Source organism: Procambarus clarkii, chromosome 38 (assembly GCF_040958095.1).
Source record: "Procambarus clarkii isolate CNS0578487 chromosome 38, FALCON_Pclarkii_2.0, whole genome shotgun sequence".
In the NCBI taxonomy this organism is placed as follows: Eukaryota; Metazoa; Arthropoda; class Malacostraca; order Decapoda; family Cambaridae; genus Procambarus; species Procambarus clarkii.
The window spans coordinates 41,630,670-41,648,169 of NC_091187.1; the positions used below are offsets into that span (position 1 = coordinate 41,630,670).

The 17,500-nt window shown below is 39.4% G+C and overlaps 2 long non-coding RNA genes across 2 annotated transcripts in view; one reads left to right on the top strand and one right to left on the bottom strand.

Moving 5' to 3' along the window:
* The window catches only part of LOC138372259 (uncharacterized), a 7,675-nt gene extending 3,045 nt beyond the window's left edge, over positions 1-4,630 (top strand). The window contains exon 3 of the long non-coding RNA XR_011230780.1: positions 4,323-4,630. This is a non-coding gene — a long non-coding RNA (uncharacterized lncRNA). The remainder of the gene's footprint in view (positions 1-4,322) is intronic.
* Positions 4,631-10,524: 5,894 nt separating this feature from the next.
* Positions 10,525-17,500, bottom strand: part of LOC138372435 (uncharacterized) — a 10,700-nt gene continuing 3,724 nt past the window's right edge. Inside the window, exons 2-3 of the long non-coding RNA XR_011230871.1 lie at positions 14,971-15,087; positions 10,525-10,832 (exon numbers count right to left, since the gene is read on the bottom strand). This is a non-coding gene — a long non-coding RNA (uncharacterized lncRNA). The remainder of the gene's footprint in view (positions 10,833-14,970; positions 15,088-17,500) is intronic.

Here is a 17,500-nt window from a genome sequence, read left to right on the forward strand (position 1 = left end):
GTGCAGTAGTTAAAAACTTAAAAGTTGTACCACCTCTGGTGCAAGATTAGGGACCCATAGCCTCAGAGAAGAAAATAGAGAGTACTCAGAGAAGGCCTTGAATAATAGGCAGGCTGTTTGTGTGTGTTTCGACGGTAAGCTTGCTGACACCAAATGTAGTTACCTAAGTGTAGTTACAGGATTAGAGCTACGCTCGTGGTGTCCCGTCTACCCAGCACTCTTTGTCACATAATGCTTTGAAACTACTGACGGTCTTGGCCGCCACCACCTTCTCACTTAACTTGTTCCAACCGTGTACCACTCTGTATGCGAAAGGAAATTTTTTTATATTTCTTTGGCATCTTTGTTTAGTTAGTTTAAATCTATGACCTTTTGTTCTTGAAGTTCCAGGTCTCGGGAAATCTTCCCTATCGATTTTATCAATTCCTGTTACTATTTTGTACATAGTGATTTTATCACCTCTTTTTGTTGTCTTCTAGTTTTGGCATATATAATGCCTCTGACCTCTCCACATAGCTCTTGCCCTTTAGTTCTGGGAGCCACTTAGTAGCATGTCTTTGCACCTTTTCCAGTTTGTTGATGTGCTTCTTAAGATATGGGCACCACACAACCGCTGCATATTCTAGCCTTGGCCGAAAAAAACTCGTGAACAATTTCTTTAGTATTTCGCCATCCATGTATTTAAACGAAATTCTGAAGTTAGAAAGCGTGGCATAGGCTCCTCACACAACGTTCTTTATGTGGGCCTCAAGTGATAGTTTTCTATCTAGAATCAACCCTAGACCTCTTTCTTTTATCAGAATTATATAAAGATTTCTCACATAATTTGTAGGTTGTGTGGGATCTATGTTCTATTCCACATTCCATAACATGGCATTTATTCACATTAAATTTCATTTGCCAAGTGGTGCTCCATATATTTATTTTGTCCAGGTTTTCTTGAAGGGCATGACAATCATCTAAATTTCTTATCCATCCCATTATCTTAGCATCATCAGCAAACATGTTTATATAATTCTGTATTCCTACTGGTAGATCATTTATGTAGACAATGAACATTTCTGGTGCATGTACTGTGGCACTCCACTTGTGACACTTCTCCAGTCCGATTGCCTCTGATTACTGCCCTCATTTTTCTATCAGTCAGAAAATTTTTCATCCATGTTAGAAGCTTACCTGTCACCCATCCAAAATTTTCTAGTTTCCAGAACAACCTCTTATGTGGAACTCTGTCGAAAGCCTTTTTTATGTCTAGATAGATGCAGTCGACCCAACTACCTTTTTCCTTTAAAATCTCTGTGGCTCAATCATAGAAACTGAGTAAATTCGATACACAGGATCTTCCAGATCGAAAACAATACTGTCTGTGTGATATTATATAATTTCTCTCCAGGTGTTCTACCCATTTAGTTTTCATTATTTTTTTTTTCAATCTTTTCACTGTTACACTTGTCAATGATTCAGGTCTATAACTGAGAGGGGTGGGGTCTTCCCTGTTGCCACTTTTGTAGATTGGAACTATGTTAGCCTTTTTCCACATGTTTGCTATGACTCCTATACACAGGGATGCCTGAAAGATCAGGTGAAGTGAAAGGCTGAGCTCAGGTGCACATTCTCTCAGAACCCATGGTGAAACTCCATCTGGACCAACTGCTTTGTTCTTACTTAGCTCCTTTAGCATATTTTCCACTTCATCTCTAGACACCTCTATACGCTCTATGATGTTCTCAGAAATTCTTATTGTGTCTGGTTCTCTTAAGATTTCATTTTGTATAAACACACTTTGGAACTTTTGGTTTAATGTTTCACACATTGCATTATCATTTTCTGTGAATCTGTTTCCTATTTTCAACCTCTGGATATTATCCTTTACCTACAATTTGTTGTTTATGAATTTGTAGAATAGGCCCAGTTCTGTTTTACATTTATCCATTATCCCTTTTTAAAAATTTCTTTCTGCCTCTTCCCTTACTGCTGTATAGTTGTTTCTCGCATCTTTGTATCGCTGGTATGATTGGGGGTTTGGCTTCTTTCTATGTTGATACCTGCTTGATGGGGTTCTGCTCTTCTACTCCCCAAGCCCGGCCCGAGGCCAGGCTCGACTTGTGAGAGTTTGGTCCACCAGGCTGTTGCTTGGAGCGGCCCGCAGGGCCACATACCCACCACAGCCCGGCTGATCCGGAACTTCTCTTAGAAAACAGTCCAGTTTTCTCCTGAAGATGTCCACGGTTGTTCCGGCAATATTTCTTATAGTCGCTGGGAGGACGTTGAACAACCGCGGACCTCTGATGTTTATACAGTGCTCTCTGATTGTGCCTGTGGCACCTCTGCTCTTCACTGGTTCAATCTTGCATTTTTTTCCATATCGTTCACTCCAGTACGTTGTTATTTTACTGTGTAGATTTGGGACCTGGCCCTCCAGTATCTTCCATGTGTATATTATTTGGTATCTCTCTCGTCTCCTTTCTAGAGAGTACATTTGGAGAGCTTTGAGACGATCCCAATAATTTAGGTGTTTTATCTCGTCTATGCGTGCCGTATATGTTCTCTGTATTCCCTCTATTTCAGCAATTTCTCCTGCTCTGAAGGGGGAAGTGAATACTGAGCAGTACTCGAGACGGGACAACATAAGTGACTTGAAGAGTACAACCATTGTGATGGGATCCCTGGATTTGAAAGTTCTCGTAATCCATCCGATCATTTTTCTGGCTGACGCAATATTTGCTTGGTTATGCTCCCTATAAACATTAGATCGTCGGACATCATTATTCCCAAATCCTTGACATGCTGTTTTTCTACTATGGGAAGATTCGATTGTGTTTTGTACCCTGTATTATGTTTCAGATCCTCATTTTTGCCATACCTGAAATTTATCACTGTTAAACATCATGTTATTTTCTGCTGCCCAATCGAAAACTTTGTTGACATCTGCTTGTAGTTTTTCAATGTCTTTCATTCCATTTTTGTGTCTTTTGGTCTGTGGCCCTCTCTCAATTTCTGTTGAACCAATCCTGTTTTCTGGCCCTGCATCTCTGTTTTGGTATGAATGTTTGTGTGCCTTCATTGTATATTTTGCAAAATTTGGCATACATTTAATTTACTTCCCTGTCTAGCAACAAGTCTGCCTAATTACTTATTAAAAAAAAATTGAAGTTCCCCATAGTGACCTCTCTCTCTTGAAATCAAGTTTATCAACTGTTTCAAAGTCCCCATTTTCTGTGTGTGTGTGTTTGGAGGCTAAGCTTGCTGATACCATGTGTGTGTGTGTTTGGAGGCTAAGCTTGCTGATACCATGTGTGTGTGTGTGTGTGTTTGGAGGCTAAGCTTGCTGATACCATGTGTGTGTGTGTTTGGAGGCTAAGCTTGCTGATACCATGTGTGTGTGTGTTTGGAGGCTAAGCTTGCTGATACCATGTGTGTGTTTGGAGACTAAGCTTGCTGATACCATGTGTGTGTTTGGAGGCTAAGCTTGCTGATACCATGTGTGTGTGTGTGTGTTTGGAGGCTAAGCTTGCTGATACCATGTGTGTATGTGTGTGTTTGGAGGCTAAGTTTGCTGATACCATGTGTGTGTGTGTGTGTTTGGAGGCTAAGCTTGCTGATACCATGTGTGTGTGTGTGTGTTTGGAGGCTAAGCTTGCTGATACCATGTGTGTGTGTTTGGAGGCTAAGCTTGCTGATACCATGTGTGTGTGTGTGTTTGGAGGCTAAGCTTGCTGATACCATATGTGTGTGTGTGTTTGGAGGCTAAGCTTGCTGATACCATGTGTGTGTGTGTGTTTGGAGGCTAAGCTTGCTGATACCGTTTGTGTGTGTGTGTGTGTGTTTAGAGGCTAAGCTTGCTGATACCATGTGTGTATTTGGAGGCTAAGCTTGCTGATACCATGTGTGTGTGTGTTTGGAGGCTAAGCTTGCTGATACCATGTGTGTGTGTGTGTTTGGAGGCTAAGTTTGCTGATACCATGTGTGTGTGTGTGTTTGGAGGCTAAGTTTGCTAACACCGTGTGTGTACTCACCTGTTTAAATAATAATAGGGGTGTGTACCACCTCTGGTGCAATTGTAGGGACCCACAGCCTTGAAGAAAATAGAGTATTCAGAGAAGACCTTGTGGATTCTCACTGAACACTAATCTTTTCTTCTCCTATCACCCCTCTTATTTTGTTTTATGCTGTATTCTATTATATATCATATAAATACATAGCCAAATGGCAATATTTATTATGTCTATACAAAAAGAAGACATCCACTTTATTTTTTTTCTCTCCTTTGTTTCTATGTGGATTTTGTTGTGACTAATGATTCTCCTCCTTCCCATCAACAGGTCTTCCTCACTGGGCTTGCTCGGCTTTTGTGTTACTGTGAGGGTGCCATCATCGTTTACCCTTCAAGACTGACTCATGCTGGCATTGCATTTGTGGACTTCCCTTCACAGTAAACAGTCCTTCTCCATATGGTGATTGTCCAGGGCAAGCAGGGTGTGACTGCCATCTTGGAGAAGCAGGGTCTTTTAATATGAAGAATCTTCCGTCTTCTCTACTTACGCCAGCTTGTGCCGGCCTTGCATTCTTGTTACTTCATGGCCCTTGGGCCTTTTTTATTTATTTTACATAATAAATTTTTTGATTAATACCCGTGTTTCACAAGAGATCCTTAACATTTTAAGCACCAATTGTATTGACTAATGTACGTCTTGTAACCTTTAAGACATAAATAGACAAGACATAGATAAATGAGTGAATAATACTGAGTGACTAGGTTAGGGCGAGGAACATAGTACAGTGTCTGGCTTTGGAAGAATGCCTACTGTTTTAGAAACCTTATTGCCATGATCATAATCGTATGGGTTAAAAAGCATTTGTTGTCACTCCTACACTGTGGCTTGTTGAGCTTGAAACCTTTGCTCCTTGTTCGTGTTACATCTGACCTTTTGAAGAAATTGTATGAATCAATATCCTCCAAATTGTTCAGTATTTTAAAGGTTTCGCTCTATTACTCTCTCATTTGCATATATCTAAGCATATAGATTAGATATAGATTTAGATTAGATTTTTTAGTCAGGTAAAGGTACATACATTGCAGATGAGTTACAAAGGGAAAGACATTGACTAGAGTTCACTAGCTCTATTGGAAGAGAAACGTCTGCAAGACAAGTGTGGGCAAAAATTAAGGTAGCAGCGGCTCACAACGACCCCCAACGGCTTCATTTTGTATCTTCTCCAACTTGCCCATCCTACCTTTACCAAAACAAGAAATGACAGGTGCAGCATAATCAATAAGAAATCTTACAGTACTCAAGTACATCATTCGTAGCACTTGGACTCCCACTCCTTTCCACAGCATGCCAAGGCCTTCAGAGGTTGTAATCTCTTCCGACATTGACTCAACAGTCTGTTCATCTCAGTTTCCAAACTCTCATAGGTATATCCAACATATATGCCTAAATATTTATATATATTAACTCTATATTTTAACCGTTTATTTCCAATATAATGGGCCTCCGACTTCTACATTCAAACTTTAGTTTTGTCTTCATTAACCACTAGTCCCATGTGGTGACACTGGTTTCCGAAATTGTCCAACACTGTTTGAATCTTTGAAATATCTTTGCCCTGAAACAAAATATCATCAGCATATATGATTGGAGTTACCCAATTTGAGTATTTCTCAGATGCTATCTTATTCATTAGTACATAAAACAGGGTGAGACTCAACACTCCTCCCTGAGGTGTGCAGAGTTCTTGACCTTGATACCTTGAACCATACAACCTTGATACCACACCTGAGCCTTCCTTTCCTGAAGATAATCCCTTATCCAGCGCAATTATCTCCCTTCAACACCAAGACCAGCTAATTCATATAAAATAACCTCTTTGTTGGCTTTATCAAAAGCTTCTTATAAATCAATAAAAATTCTATAATAATCATTACCATTAGCTAGACATTTAATAATACAGTCAGAGGTACTTTTTCCTCTGAGGAACCCGAAAAATTATTAGACAGCTGATCACCTATTATATACAAAAGTTTATTTAAAATGATCCTCTCCATCATTTTACAAAAACACGAGGTTAAAGACACAGGTCTGTACTCTCCATTGGCTTTAGGGATAAGGATGATCATAGTTCTTTTTCATTTACTGGGAATTCTGCCCTCTTTATAACTAATATTAAAGAGGTCTAACAGCGGGCTTTTCGTCATAATGGCAAGTTCATTAAGTATTTCATAAGTTACTCCATCCTCCCCAGGGGGCGGTAGATTTCCCAACTTTAATCGCCGTTATTAGTTCTTCTCTGGTAATACCTGTGCAAGTGACATCACCACTGTTACCTGCTGTAAGTATAAAATCCTTTCTTAGATCTTTCCAAGAATCAAACGACTCTCGTTACAGCGGGTAATTAAATGAACTAAGTTTGGCAGCTTCCGCCCATTTATTTACGAGACCTTTTGCAATTCCTTACTGGTCAGGATGTGCAACAAAATTATGCTTTTCACCCCTTATTTCATTTATGTCTTGCCAGATTTCCTTCAAGTTTGTTACTCTTAACTTTCTCTGCAAACTCCTGCCAATACTTGCTCAAAATTTCCTTTCTCTTCTCCGCACACTTTTATGGGGGGATGCTTTTCTATACCAGATGTTTTCCGGTTCAATGTTGCATTAAATACATCTACCTCCTTAATTAAATCTTAATAAAATGCTTCTGCCGAAACTGGCTTATAAGTATCATACCAAGACTTAATATGACCAACAAGACTCCTTAATTCTCCCTTATTAAACTTTTCCTCTGAAGGCAGGCATGCTTTTTATCTAGTTTAAGCTGTATTTGTAATGCAAAATCTCTTAGCATTTCATCCACAGTAAGACAATTCTCCTCTATGCCCCAGCATTTATCAAACAAGCATAATCTAATCTCCCTCCCCTCAGATGAGTAGGAGAGGGCTCGCCCAGCAGTTGAACATCTTCATGTTCAGATTGTTACCATCCCTATCCCCAGTTTCCTGGAGTGCTGCTATGTTAATATTCTCTCTAAGAGTATAATAGTGTACATCCACCGCTCTAGTTTTTAATCCATTAACGTTCCAAGATAATATTATCAATCTACTTTCATCCATGAACTCCGTAATATTTTTCTTTCTCCTCACTTGCACAACTACTACTAACATCGAAGGTAATAGTATTCATATCTATTTTCTTTGTTATTTCTGTATACCGTTTTACTTTAACGAAGGTACCCCCCAGGTGTAGGGAGGAATGATCTTTTCCAGGTATATTTTGAAAATCAGCACCGTTTTGCCACGTACCGCTTCGGTGGGTAGGCGGTTCCATGAGTTAATAACTCTGTGGGTGAAAAAGTATCTCCTGTAACTGGTAACTGGTTATTCAGACGAAGGACTTCGGGTAGATGTAGTTTACATGGACCTGAACAACGGTCGTAGTCTGCTGTCTGCTCTGTGTCGAGGCTGTAGCGTCTTGGGTCGATTAGAACTGTACACGCCGAGTGCTACATTCTTGACTGGAGATTGTACTGTGTCCTATTCGATTGATTGATGAAGATTAAGCCACCCAAGAGGTGACACGGGCATGAATACCCCGTAAGTGGTGGCCCTTTTGAGCCATTACCAATATCAAGAGCTGATACTGGAGATCTGTGGAGGTGCGACTGCACCCTGCGTGACGGGAGATGTCTCCCGTGTGGTGTGTGCTATTCTGATTTATTTATAAAGATTAAGCCACCCAAGAGGTGGCACGGGCATGAATAGCCCGTAATGTGCTATTCTCAAGTCGCTTGCTTATGTACGGTGACGACACCTCACAGTAAGATATAGAAGGGTGGAAAACCGTTACCTGTAAATAGGGATAGGATTAATGCTTGTGTAATTAGTTATGCCATTATGATGATGAGATAATGGAGTATAAGGATTACTCGATCACTACATCACCTTCAACTATTACTAGGGGAACTATTCCATGGTCCAGCGATTTTCTGAAAAGGAGTTTCACTGGCAAGCATAGTGAATTAAGAGCATAAGAATAAAGGTAACTGCAGAAGGCCTATTGGCCCATACGAGGCAGCTCCTATCTATAACCACCCAAACCCACTCATATACATGTCCAACCCACGCTTGAAACAATCGAGGGACCCCACCTCCACCACGTTACGCGGTAATTGGTTCCACAAATCAACAACCCTGTTGCCAAACCAGTATTTACCCAAGTCTTTCCTAAATCTAAACTTATCCAATTTACACCCATTGTTTTGTGTTCTGTCATGTGTTGATACTTTTAATACCCTACTAATATCCCCTTTGTTATGTCCATTCATCCACTTGTAAACCTCTATCATATCACCCCTAACTCTTCGCTTTTCCAGTGAATGCAATTTAAGCTTTGTTAATCTTTCTTCATATAAAAGATTTCTATTTTGGGGAATTAACTTAGTCACCCTACTCTAGACACGTTCAAGTGAATTTATATTCATTCTATAATATGGCGACCAAAACTGAACTGCATAATGTAAATGGGGCCTAACCAGAGCAAGATATAGCTGAAGAACCACACCAGGTGTCTTGTTACTAACACTTCGATTAATAAATCCCAGTGTCCTATTTGCCTTATTACGAGCATTCATGCATTGATCCTTTTGTTTTAAATTCTTACTAATCATAACTCCCAGATCCCTTTCACAATCCGACTTCGCAATCTCAACACCATCTAGCTCATATCTTGTAACTATCATCATTACCTAGTCTCAAAACTTTACATTTATCAGCATTAAACTGCATCTGTCAATCTTTTGACCATTTCAAAACCCTATTTAGATCAACTTGAAGTGATAGTGAGTCTTCTTCCGTGTTAATTTCCCTACCTATTTTTGTATCATCTGCAAATTTGCAAATGTTGCTACTCAACATAAGAACACAAGAACACAAGAACACAAGAACAAAGGCAACTGCAGAAGGCCCACCGGCCCATACGAGGCAGCTCCTACCTACAACCACCCAATTAATTTGCCAGTTCCTTTACGACTTGGGACTTAAATCCATTTACACTTTGGGCTTCTGAGTCTTTTAGTTTGTCAATGCTCTTCCTGATTGTGTCGCGTGTAATTGGTATTTCTCTTAATTCATTCTCCTTACCTCCGACAAACATTTGTGTTGGTGATGGGATGTCATTCAAGCTTTCTAGTGTGAACACTGATGTTAGGTATTCATTGAGTGTGTTTGCCGCCCTTTTATGATACAACTTAAAATTGTTAGTCTCATCTTTTATGGGTCCTACGGAGTCAGTTCTTTGTTTGGGTTTTACTTCGTATATACTTGCCCGAAACGCTATGCGTATTAGTGGCTTAGGTATTGTATTTTAAATTTTAAAATTTTGCCCCGAGGTGCGAGTTTATTGGGAGTACTTAGCTGTATCATTAGCAAGGTAATTAACTATAGTTTGCTGTCCTCCGTCCTTTAACAAATCCATTGACCCCTCCCCTAACCTGCCTATTTTGTGCAATAGTCGGTTTAGGATGATCCTTTCAAGCATCTTCCAAGTGCATTACATGAGACTGATAGGTCTATAATTGCCAGGGTCATTGGGTTTCGGTATTGGGACCATTATTGCATGTTTCCATTGTGTGGGCAACACTCCACATAGGAATGACTAGTTAAACAGGTGGAGTAGTGGATTGCCAGACACTTCACACAGTGCATTGAGTATGTCGTAGGTGACGCCATCTTCACCAGGTGCTGTACTTTTACCCTTTTCATAGCCCCCTTTACTTCCTTGGCTGTAATTGGTTCCCCATACTCGTCATCACTAGATTGTGCTCTTGTTATCCTAATCCTTCTGTCATTATGTCGGAGGAGCTGTTCCCTGCTTACTTCTGCAGGGAGGGAGGAGGATGATGCTGCATCACTCCACTTGTGTATTAGTTCTTCAGCCTTACCCTGGGGGTCGTTGTGAGCCGCAGGCCGGGCTCTGCTCCCCTTAGCTACCTTAATTTTTACCCACACTTGTCTTGCAGACGTTTCTCTTCCAATAGAGCTAGTGAACTCTAGTCATTGTTTTTCCCTTTGTAACTCATCTGCAATGTATGTACCTTTACCTGACTAAAAAATCTAATCTAAATCTATATCTAATCTATATGCTTAGATATATGCAAATGAGAGAGTAATAGAGCGAAACCTTTAAAATACTGAACAATTTGGAGGATATTGATTCATACAATTTCTTCAAAAGGTCAGATGTAACACGAACAAGGAGCAAAGGTTTCAAGCTCAACAAGCCACAGTGTAGGAGTGACAACAAATGCTTTTTAACCCATACGATTATGATCATGGCAATAAGGTTTCTAAAACAGTAGGCATTCTTCCAAAGCCAGACACTGTACTATGTTCCTCGCCCTAACCTAGTCACTCAGTATTATTCACTCATTTATCTATGTCTTGTCTATTTATGTCTTAAAGGTTACAAGACGTACATTAGTCAATACAATTGGTGCTTAAAATGTTAAGGATCTCTTGTGAAACACGGGTATTAATCAAAAAATTTATTATGTAAAATAAATAAAAAAGGCCCAAGGGCCATGAAGTAACAAGAATGCAAGGCCGGCACAAGCTGGCGTAAGTAGAGAAGACGGAAGATTCTTCATATTAAAAGACCCTGCTTCTCCAAGATGGCAGTCATACCCTGCTTGCCCTGGACAATCACCATATGGAGAAGGACTGTTTACTGTGAAGGGAAGTCCACAAATGCAATGCCAGCATGAGTCAGTCTTGAAGGGTAAACGATGATGGCACCCTCACAGTAACACAAAAGCCGAGCAAGCCCAGTGAGGAAGACCTGTTGATGGGAAGGAGGAGAATCATTAGTAACAACAAAATCCACATAGAAACAAAGGAGAGAAAAAAAATAAAGTGGATGTCTTCTTTTTGTATAGACATAATAAATATTGCCATTTGGCTATGTATTTATATGATATATAATAGAATACAGCATAAAACAAAATAAGATTATGCCCGAAACGCTTTGCGTAATAGTGGCTTTAGGCATTGTATGTACTAGCTATACCTATAAGTTAAACAATCCTTGTAAATATTTATTGTATGTATGTACCTTACCTAAATAAAATTGTATTGTATTGTAAGAGGGGTGATAGGAGAAGAAAAGATTAGTGTTCAGTGAGAATCCACAAGGTCTTCTCTGAATACTCTTTATTTTCTTCAAGGCTGTGGGCCCCTACAATTGCACCAGAGGTGGTACACACCCCTATTATTATTTAAACAGGTGAGTACACACACGGTGTTAGCAAACTTAGCCTCCAAACACACACACACACATGGTATCAGCAAGCTTAGCCTCCAAACACACACACACATGGTATCAGCAAGCTTAGCCTCCAAACACACACACACACACACATGGTATCAGCAAGCTTAGCCTCCAAACACACACACACACACACATGGTATCAGCAAGCTTAGCCACCAAATACACACATGCTATCAGCAAGCTTAGCCTCTAAACACACACACACAAATGGTATCAGCAAGCTTAGCCTCCAAATACACACACACACATGGTATCAGCAAGCTTAGCCTCTAAACACACACACACACACACACACATGGTATCAGCAAGCTTAGCCTCCAAACACACACACACACACACACACACATGGTATCAGCAAGCTTAGCCTCCAAACACACACACACACATGGTATCAGCAAGCTTAGCCTCCAAACACACACACACATGGTATCAGCAAGCTTAGCCTCCAAACACACACACACAGAAAATGGGGACATTGAAACAGTTGATAAACTTGATTTCAAGAGAGAGAGGTCACTATGGGGAACTTCAAATTTTTTTTAATAAGTAATTAGGCAGACTTGTTGCTAGACAGGGAAGTAAATTAAATGTATGCCAAATTTTGCAAAATATACAATGAAGGCACACAAACATTCATACCAAAACAGAGATGCAGGGCCAGAAAACAGGATTGGTTCAACAGAAATTGAGAGAGGGCCACAGACCAAAGACACAAAAATGGAATGAAAGACATTGAAAAACTACAAGCAGATGTCAACAAAGTTTTCGATTGGGCAGCAGAAAATAACATGATGTTTAACAGTGATAAATTTCAGGTATGGCAAAAATGATGATCTGAAACATAATACAGGGTACAAAACACAATCGAATCTTCCCATAGTAGAAAAACAGCATGTCAAGGATTTGGGAATAATGATGTCCGACGATCTAATGTTTAGGGAGCATAACCAAGCAAATATTGCGTCAGCCAGAAAAATGATCGGATGGATTATGAGAACTTTCAAATCCAGGGATCCCATCACAATGGTTGTACTCTTCAAGTCACTTATGTTGTCCCGTCTCGAGTACTGCTCAGTATTCACTTTCCCCTTCAGAGCACGGTTGCACGGTTGTTCCTGCCGGAACAACCGTGGACATCTTCAGGAGAAAACTGGACTGTTTTCTAAGAGAAGTTCCGGATCAGCCGGGATGTTGTGGGTATGTGGCCCTGCGGGCCGCTCCAAGCAACAGCCTGGTGGACCAAACTCTCACAAGTCGAGCCTGGCCTCGGGCCGGGCTTGGGGAGTAGAAGAGCAGAACCCCATCAAGCAGGTATCAAAATAGAAAGAAGCCAAACCCCCAATCATACCAGCGATACAAAGATGCGAGAAACAACTATACAGCAGTAAGGGAAGAGGCAGAAAGAAATTTTTAAAAAGGGATAATGGATAAATGTAAAACAGAACTGGGCCTATTCTACAAATTCATAAACAACAAATTGCAGGTAAAGGATAATATCCAGAGGTTGAAAATAGGAAACAGATTCACAGAAAATGATAATGCAATGTGTGAAACATTAAACCAAAAGTTCCAAAGTGTGTTTATACAAAATGAAATCTTAAGAGAACCAGACACAATAAGAATTTCTGAGAACATCATAGAGCGTATAGAGGTGTCTAGAGATGAAGTGGAAAATATGCTAAAGTAGCTAAGTAAGAACAAAGCAGTTGGTCCAGATGGAGTTTCACCATGGGTTTTGAGAGAATGTGCATCTGAGCTCAGCCTTTCACTTCACCTGATCTTTCAGGCATCCCTGTGTACAGGAGTCATAGCAAACATGTGAAAAAAGGCTAACACAGTTCCAATCTACAAAAGTGGCAACAGGGAAGACCTTCAGGTCTCTCTCAGTTATAGACCTGAATCATTGACAAGTGTAACAGTGAAAGGATTGAAAAAAAAAAAAAAATAATAAAAACTAAATGGGTAGAACACCTGGAGAGAAATTATATAATATCACACAGACAGTATTGTTTTCGATCTGGAAGATCCTGTGTATCGAATTTACTCAGTTTCTATGATTGAGCCACAGAGATTTTAAAGGAAAAAGGTAGTTGGGTTGACTGCATCTATCTAGACATAAAAAAGGCTTTCGACAGAGTTCCACATAAGAGGTTGTTCTGGAAACTAGAAAATTTTGGGTAGGTGACAGGTTAGCTTCTAACATGGATGAAAAATTTTCTGACTGATAGAAAAATGAGGGCAGTAATCAGAGGCAATCGGACTGGAGAAGTGTCATAAGTGGAGTACCACAGTACATGCACCAGAAATGTTCATTGTCTACATAAATGATCTACCAGTAGGAATACAGAATTATATAAACATGTTTGCTGATGATGCTAAGATAATGGGATGGATAAGAAATTTAGATGATTGTCATGCCCTTCAAGAAGACCTGGACAAAATAAGTATATGGAGCACCACTTGGCAAATGAAATTTAATGTGAATAAATGCCATGTTATGGAATGTGGAATAGAACATAGATCCCACACAACCTACAAATTATGTGAGAAATCTTTATATAATTCTGATAAAAGAAAAAGGTCTAGGGTTGATTCTAGATAGAAAACTATCACTTGAGGCCCACATAAAGAACGTTGTGTGAGGAGCCTATGCCACGCTTTCTAACTTCAGAATTTTGTTTAAATACATGGATGGCGAAATACTAAAGAAATTGTTCACGAGTTTTGTTCGGCCAAGGCTAGAATATGCAGCGGTTGTGTGGTGCCCATATCTTAAGAAGCACATCAACAAACTGGAAAAGGTGCAAAGACATGCTACTAAGTGGCTCCCAGAACTAAAGGGCAAGAGCTATGTGGAGAGGTCAGAGGCATTAAATATGCCAAAACTAGAAGACAACAAAAAGAGGTGATAAAATCACTATGTACAAAATAGTAACAGGAATTGATAAAATCGATAGGGAAGATTTCCCGAGACCTGGAACTTCAAGAACAAAAGGTCATAGATTTAAACTAACTAAACAAAGATGCCAAAGAAATATAAAAAAATTTCCTTTCGCATACAGAGTGGTACACGGTTGGAACAAGTTAAGTGAGAAGGTGGTGGCGGCCAAGACCGTCAGTAGTTTCAAAGCATTATGTGACAAAGAGTGCTGGGTAGACGGGACACCACGAGCGTAGCTCTAATCCTGTAACTACACTTAGGTAACTACATTTGGTGTCAGCAAGCTTACCGTCGAAACACACACAAACAGCCTGCCTATTATTCAAGGCCTTCTCTGAGTACTCTCTATTTTCTTCTCTGAGGCTATGGGTCCCTAATCTTGCACCAGAGGTGGTACAACTTTTAAGTTTTTAACTACTGCACTGAGCACCTGATTTTGGCAAAGACTTCTTAGTGCAATTGTCAAGGACATAGTTCTGGTATTTTTTTGTTTATAAATATTCAGGTATAGTTAATGTCAAAATGTTTCAAAACTCAACAATTTATATTTCAAAACAAAAAAAGTAATGAAAACATTACAAAACATTAAAATATAGCCTAATTAATTAATTAATAAAATAGCACAACTCTCAGAATGTCTAAAGGTGCTTTGAGCAATGAAGTAGTTAATTTTATATATATAATATTATATATATAATATATTTTTACCTGTGACTAATGCTTAGCAAAAATTTGATCTCTGTGAAAATTGGTCTCGTCATTGCTAGGAGATATTTTAAGACCATGATTTGCTGTGGATGGCACTGTAGTCTTCAAGTCATCAATCTAAAAATAGAGGTAATCTTTTAAAATGTAAATTTTGTATAAAAAAAAATGCAAAAATAAATTGCAAGAATAATATGAAGTTATTATACATTTTTTTTTAATTATTTAAATATTTGTGAGACATTATTAAGAAATGTATGAAGTACAGATTCTCTAAGACCTGATATGTATCTGCTTATGTTCCACCACATTACATTCAGGGCTGAAGAGAAAACACAGCCAGTAAGGTAATGATCACTTAGGATGGACTGGGATGCTACATGTAGGTGGGGGCTAAGCTGCGTGAGGCTAGGATGCCCAGCCTGCCTTGTCTAGGCTGGGCTGGGCTAGGCAACACTAGGAAGGAGTCAACAAATCTCTGGAGTGCCTTACTTTTCCTGATATCCTTAAAAAAGCAAGAATGATGCCATTTTATAAAGGAGGCGAGACAGCAGACATAAACAATTAAAGAAAAATATCAAATCTACTTATACTTTCAAAAATATTTGATTTTTTTTTTACAAACATTTCTTCCTACTTTGTAAAATTCAACATGAATACAAACACACACACACATCCCTAGGAAGCAGCCCATAGCAGCTGTCTAACTCCCTGGTACTTATTTACTGTTAGGTGAACCAGATATAGAGAATAACCACAAAATCTTGTAAAGCCACTAGTACACGCAGCATTTCAGGCAAGATATATAATATTAATATTATATATATATATATATATATATATATATATATATATATATATATATATATATATATATATATATATATATATATATATATATATATATAACTGAAAACTCACACCCCAGAAGTGACTCGAACCCATATGCTATGCCCAAGATTACCATCCGAGTGCCAGCGGGGAAGTGGGTCAAATAGCCTCGGCTATCACTTCCTTATGTCTGGTCGTGATGGTCAAGCGGATTAAGGCGTCCCTGTACATACCAGTTGCGTTGCTCCTGGCAGTATTGGGTTCAAGTCACTTCTGGGGTGTGAGTTTTCAGTTGCATATTGTCCTGGGGACCATTCAAGCTTGTTCGCATTTGTGTTCCTCACGTGTTGCCCCAAAAATGAGGTGATTTGATAAAATGCTATGCCCAAGATTACCATCCGAGTGCCAGCGAGGAAGTGGGTCAAATAGCCTCGGCTATCACTTCCTTATGTCTGGTCGTGATGGTCAAGCGGATTAAGGCGTCCCTGTACATACCAGTTGCGTTGCTCCTGGCAGTATGGGTTCGAGTCACTTCTGGGGTGTGAGTTTTCAGTTGCATATTGTCCTGGGGACCATTCAGGCTTGTTCGCATATATATATATATATATATATATATATATATATATATATATATATATATATATATATATATATGTCGTACCTAGTAGCCAGAACGCACTTTTCAGCCTACTATGCAAGGCCCGATTTGCCTAATAAGGCAAGTTTTCATGAATTAATTGTTTTTCGACTACCTAACCTACCTAACCTAACCTAACATAACTTTTTCGGCTACCTAACCTAACCTAGCCTATAAAGATAGGTTAGGTTAGGTTAGGTAGGGTTGGTTAAATTTGGTCATATATCTACGTTAATTTTAACTCCAATAAAAAAAATTGACCTCATACATAATGAAATGGGTAGCTTTATCATTTCATAAGAAAAAAATTACAGAAAATATATTAATTCAGAAGAACTTGGCTTATTAGGCAAATCGGGCCTTGCATAGCAGGCTGAGAAGTGCGTTCTGGCTACTAGGTACGACATATATATATATATATATATATATATATATATATATATATATATATATATATATATATATATATATATATATATATATATATATGTATATATATATATATATATATATATATATAACTGAAAACTCACACCCCAGAAGTGACTCGAACCCATACTCCCAGGAGCACACGCAACTGGTATGTACAAGACGCCTTAATCCACTTGACCATCACGACCGGACAAAATGAGGTGATAGCCGAGGCTATTTGAACCACCCCACCGCCGGCACTCGGATAGTAATCTTGGGCATAGCATTTTACCAAATCACCTCATTCTTTGGGGCACACGTGAGGAACACAAATGCGAACAAGCCTGAATGGTCCCCAGGACAATATGCAACTGAAAACTCACACCCCAGAAGTGACTCGAACCCATACTCCCAGGAGCACACGCAACTGGTATGTCCAAGACGCCTTAATCCACTTGACCATCACGACCGGACAAAATGAGGTGATAGCCGAGGCTATTTGAACCACCCCACCGCCAGCACTCGGATAGTAATCTTGGGCATAGCATTTTACCAAATCACCTCATTCTTTGGGGCACACGTGAGGAACACAAATGCGAACAAGCCTGAATGGTCCCCAGGACAATATGCAACTGAAAACTCACACCCCAGAAG